A 5768-nucleotide genomic window follows, 5' to 3' on the forward strand; every position below is an offset into this window, starting at 1 on the left:
ATCTTGACCAAGACTTTGTCTTAGCCCCCAAACTCACCATTCACAACCCACCCAAATATTGTTACCTCCTAGCATTTCCAATTGTGCTAAGTTTTCTCCCCCAGAACCTCTTATGTGCTGTTCTGACTTGTCCCATTATGTCTGCCTGGGTTTTACTTGTCCTCCAAGTGCCAACTTAAACACCACTTCATCCAGAAAACCTCTGAATCTCGCCCCACATAGGAGAGAGGAAGTAAAGTGCCCCTCTTTGGTGTTCTCGTGGCCCTCTGAGTGTACCTCTCTAGCCTAGCACTTCTCATTCTATAATTACACATTTATATATGTGCTATGGTTTGAGTGTTTTGTCCTCTCCAAAATCCATGCCAAAACTTAATTTTCAATATGGTAGTATTGAGAGGTACAGCCTTTAAAACAGGGGTCCTCAAACTTTTTAAACAGGGGGCCAGTTCACTGTCCCTCAGACTGTTGGAGGGCCGGACTATAGTTCAAAAAAGAAACTATGAACAAATTCCTATGCACACGACACATATCTTATTTTGAAGTAAAAAAACAAAACGGGAACAGATACAATCACACTGCCACATGTGGCCCACGGGCGACAGTTTGAGGACCTCTGCTAAAAGGTCACTGAGTCATGAAGGATGAAGGCCCTCGTGGATAGGAGTACGGTACTCATAAAGGGCTTGAGGGAGTGGGTTCCCTGGCCTCCCCTCTTCCGCAATCTGAGAATGCACCATTTGTCGCCTTTTTGCCTTCTGCCTGTACCATGTGAGGACACAGTAAGAATATCTTCACCAGATGCCACAACCTTGATCTTGGACTCCCCAGCCTCCAGAACTGTGAGAAAATAAATTCCTGTTCCTTATAAATCATGCAGTCTTAGGTATTGTGTTACAGCAGCACAAAAGGACTAAGGCAACATGTTACCTCCTTGTATAGCCTGTGAACAAATTGAAGATATGCATATAATAAATACTTCACTTGGGTTTGTTGAATGAATAAATCAAATGCATATGAATAGCTGTGCTTCCCTACTAGAATTAAGGCATAAATCAGTAAATACCTGATTCTTAGAAGGTGTCTGGCTTCAGAAAAAATGCTACTGTTATCTTTGGCTCACTTATAGGGGTGCCTGATTGAAAGTGAACATGGATTATGCTGGCCGGAGCATTGAGGAACGGCAGGACTCTCACCACGGTTTCTGCCTCCTGTTGCTGGGTGTAATAGAAAAGACTAACTCTTGGGTCTGGAGCACCCCATCCCCACCTTTGAGTTGATCTCTAACCTAGCACTTCTTTTATCATATAGTATAATATGGGTATTACACATTTGTATGAGTATGTGCTATGGTTTGACTAAATCACTTTATCTCTGCACCTGCTCCCCCAAGAGCAGCACACCATGAGTGGGTATAGAGCACCAGGGAACATAGCCCTACCGTGGCACATCAGGGTGCCAGCGCCCCCACACTGCCGGTGACACCGAACAGCTCCTGTGGCACCTCATGGCTATGGTAATAAGCGTCGGAGTATTGACACTTCAGTGTCATCTGCAATGCTGCCTTGGTGTATTGGTTTTGTCACAGATCAGCACCTGTGCGGACAGTGGTGGCCTCAACAGCAGATCCAACATTCAGCTTCCCTCTTCTAGACTAGTGGTTCTCTCTTGCAACAAGAATTACAGAAAACTAAATAAATTAAATAGAAAACTAAAGAACAGAAAACAGTTGATAAAGGAGATGATCTTTTCATCAGCACCTGTGCCCCCATCTGACACACCCTTCTGTCCATGAGACCATTTCCTCTAAACCAGTAGGGCCTAAGATAACGTTACAAACTCTAGGTAGGGCATTGAAACAGAGCTCTAAACCGCGAGTTCAAATCCTGATTGTGTTCTTTTTTTATTCCTCACATTGATGTTGGATACGATTCCTCTCAGCCTCAGGGCCATCATCTGTAAAACATGTGTAAAAAGACCCCTCATGGGACTCATACCCGGGTTAGAAAAGATAGTGCAGATCCGAGAGCTCCACGAATGCGGGCGTGGCCACCAGCAGCCCCTCTGCAGGGCACAGAGCTTTACACGAACAAGGTGCCCAGGAAATACGTGTTGAATTGAAATACGAGGGAGCTTTTTGGAAAAAATCAAGTTTAAACTTTTATTACAAATTAAAAATGAAGGTCTTACTTCCGTCCCGCCGCCTCGCCTGTCCGCAGGTGCGCAGGTAAAGGCAGCCGCAAGGCGAACGCTGGCCAGCAAACTGAAGCGCGATGATGGTCTCCAAGGGTCCCGGACATCAGCCACAGCGTCCGACTCCACTCGGAGGGTTTCTGTGAGAGACAAGTTGTTTGTTAAAGAGGTTGCAGAACTTGAAGCTAATTTACCTTGTAAAGTGCATTTTCCTGATCCAAACAAGCGTCGTGACTTTCAACTTACTGTCACCCCAGTTTTGCCTTTTCCGGAAGTAAACCCAGATGACGAGGGTTACTACCAGGGTGGAAAGTTTCATTTTGAAACTGAAGTCCCCAATGCGTACAACGTGGTGCCTCCCAGGGTGAAATGCTTGACCAGGATCTGGCACCCTAGCATCACAGAGACAGGTGACAATTGCCTAAGTTTACTGAGAGAACACTCTATCCACGGCACTGGCTGGGCTGCCACACGGACACTGAAGGATGTTTGGGGATTAAACTCGTTGTTTACTGATCTTTAGAATTTTGATGACCCACTGAACAGTGAGGCTGCAGAGCCTCATCTGCTGCACAAGGAGGCCTTCCAGAATGAAGTGGACAACTGCATTGAGCTTTAGGCCAGAGGATGAAGGGGACGCTGCAGGCTCACGGACTGGCCGCAGCTCCTCTCCAACACAACACAGCAAGAGGTGGCCCCTCTGCTCCCCATCCTCACGTTCCCTCAGCCCCTCTGGATCGTCCCAGCCCTGTGACCATGTTGTCTGAAGGAGATCATCTTCATGACTGCCCATTGTAGATGGAGAGTTCAACATAAACCCAGCAAGAACACGTGTCTGGGTTTCTAAAGAGTTGTCTGCTTACCTTAACATGTTCACTTTTATGAAATTGTACTGTATAGGTTGTTGGTGAAATTCTTGAAAAGTTGTAATGAACTCAAAATTGAGGCTAGAGCTTGCTTGCCCTTTGCCCAAACAAAATTGGTTTCCTGCACAGGTGACAGTAATGATGTGTTCTGTGTAACTTGCAGACTGGTGATAAGAAACCAGCTACAAACTGTGATTGGATGCAAATTCTCTTAGCTTCTTCCACAAATGATGGCCCTGCCTAGGTGTCGTGAAGCTTTCCAGAATGCATGGAGTCATCCACTGTAGATCTCTTAATGAAATGTGTATTTTATTTAATGTAAGTATATTTTGGAACAGATTTGTAATTTGTGCAATTTAATGCTTTAATTATTTTTTCTGTTCTCATTTAGTTTGTATTTTCATTCTATAGAGCAGACAGAAAGATGCTGAGTCAATCAACTATTGAAGAGAAATACAAAGAAAATATGAAACAAAAAAATGAAGGTCTTAAAAATCTCAATTTGATCAGATATGAAACAATTTGAAAATGCTATAAAGGTCTTAAATAATTAAAAAGAAAGAAAGAAAGAAATCCAAGGGAGCTATACCACTTAAACACAGCACTAAAGCGTTGCCAGGATGAATTGATAGTTCCTTACCTGCTCCATCTCACCTCATTCTCAGTTTGGGGAAAGGATTGACATTTACCAGATGGTTTTCTGCTAGGTGGAAAAACTATACAGGACCTGAGTCTTCCTTTCAGTGAAAAGCGTGCTGTGGAGGTTGTGAAGCAGGAATAATACTTTCTGGGTATCTTAGAGAGTCTCACATTCCTGCAGAGCTCTGTGAGAGACAAGTAGGCACCCCAAGGAAGCTTGGGGGTGAAGAAGCTGCAGGGATTAGTTAGCTGCATTTCCTGTAGATGACTTAGTAGCATAGGGGTTTTTTTAGTTATGGTGATGAAAGTACTGGCCATTGCCAAAAACTGCTCCCTCCTCAAAAAAAAAAAAAAAACACATGGCTTCACCACCCATTGTGAACAGAAAAGGGCAGTCTTGGCTAATTGGCTGTCAACAGACGCCTTGCTGGAAGAGCCTCAGATGATGGTGGCCGTGATTGAGTGCAGCAGGAACCAGCAAGATCACCACGGTGGGCGGTGGGAATGAGGGCACAGGGGCAGACACAGGCATAGGAGAGAAAGGCCTGGGGTAGACCAGAGAGTTTATATCCTTCCACAGGAGAGTGTGGATGGTTGTCATGCAAGAAAAGGGCACAATGTTACTAGGTCTTGGTTTTTCAAGAGAAGCTGTAAATTGCGTTTTACATAAAATCTTGCTTTTTTTTAACGTTCAATGGCCAAGAAAACACATCGGCAAGCAGGATTTAAATCATGACCAGCCAGTGTGCATCTTCCGACCTAGAGTTTCTCTGTCATTCTTCAGAAATTTCTTGCTTTGATGGGGGCATAGGCCACACAAGGGCACATCCTACAGCCTGTGGTTGACTGAATTATGTGGCAATTGCCAGAAAATTATGAAATGCATTAGGACTGCAAAGAAAAAATGAAGTTATGATGATAGAGCACAATTTCTTGTGAAGGAGGGACAGCATGACAAATGAGGGGTGAAGGTTTTCCTTTGCAGCTCAGAGAGCACAGAAGCCCACCAATCACACACACCTGCCACACTCGACCTCGTGGATGAATCCCTGGACTAGAAACATACACAGCAAATACAGTAGCGAGGTATTGTGGATGAACAGGAAGAGCATCATGCTAGGAAACAGACTGCAGATCACTTAGCTTGGTTTCCTCGTCTGTAAAACGGTGATGAAGTTAATGAACGCATTCTTTGTAAGGACGTTTAGAGGATTCATGGAGCCATGATTGGCACCTAGGGCAGTGTCTGGCAAACAGTATATCCCATCATCATCATCATCATCATTATTAAAGAAGTCCCATGCAGGCATAAACTTTTCCTGTAACACACATTTCATAGCACCCGACTCACAAACATCATCTGTGTTGGGTTGGTTTCATGGTTTTGCACATGGCTAATGAGGAAAGAGTGCAGGGCTTAGCTGGAGGGGACAGTTTGCAGCATTCAGTTGCTCCGTGGCCTCCTCCAGCTTCCCTCATTATAATTCTCCATTGGGGTGGGAGTAGGGGGTTGGTAATGTCATCCTGGGCAGCAGGGAAGCTCCTCTCTAGCAGGGCTCTTTGCTGATAATGAAGCTCTTTCCATAGTGGGAAATGCAGCAGAAAAATGAGGCTATCACCATTTTTATTGTAGTTGACATATTTCCCTTCACCACTGCCTCAGCAAGATCTTTGTAAGAATGGAGAAACAAATGCTTAATGGCATTTCCCAAAGGAGTCCTATGTGTATCTGGGGTCTGATCTGCAAGCACGCAGATCAGGCTTTGGTTGAATAGATGGAGGCTACGTGTTTTTAGTTTTGAATTTGTCAGCCTGCTCACCTGTGGAGTTCCATGTGCATTTACTGAGACTCTCTGTCAGCCTTAAGGGCTGATCCACTTAAGTGACTGGTATACAGATGAGCTATCATACGATGGGCAACACCTGTAAATGTCTGCAAATAAAAAAATCAGAATGGCAGACAATTCTTTAGTGACCACCAGTCATGTGTATTCAAGGTGAACTAACTAGCTCACCAGGCAACATTTAATGAGGGGCTCATTTCTCACTGCCTCTCCTTAAAGATTTGGACAA

The 5768-nt window shown here is 44.5% G+C and overlaps 1 pseudogene; it reads left to right on the plus strand.

The window, feature by feature from the left end:
- The first annotated feature begins 1148 nt into the window (after positions 1 to 1148).
- LOC128596311 (NEDD8-conjugating enzyme UBE2F-like) lies at positions 1149 to 2809 on the plus strand (annotated as a pseudogene).
- The last annotated feature ends 2959 nt before the right edge of the window (positions 2810 to 5768 follow it).

Source organism: Nycticebus coucang, chromosome 2 (genome assembly GCF_027406575.1).
Source record: "Nycticebus coucang isolate mNycCou1 chromosome 2, mNycCou1.pri, whole genome shotgun sequence".
NCBI classification, from domain to species: domain Eukaryota; kingdom Metazoa; phylum Chordata; class Mammalia; order Primates; family Lorisidae; genus Nycticebus; species Nycticebus coucang.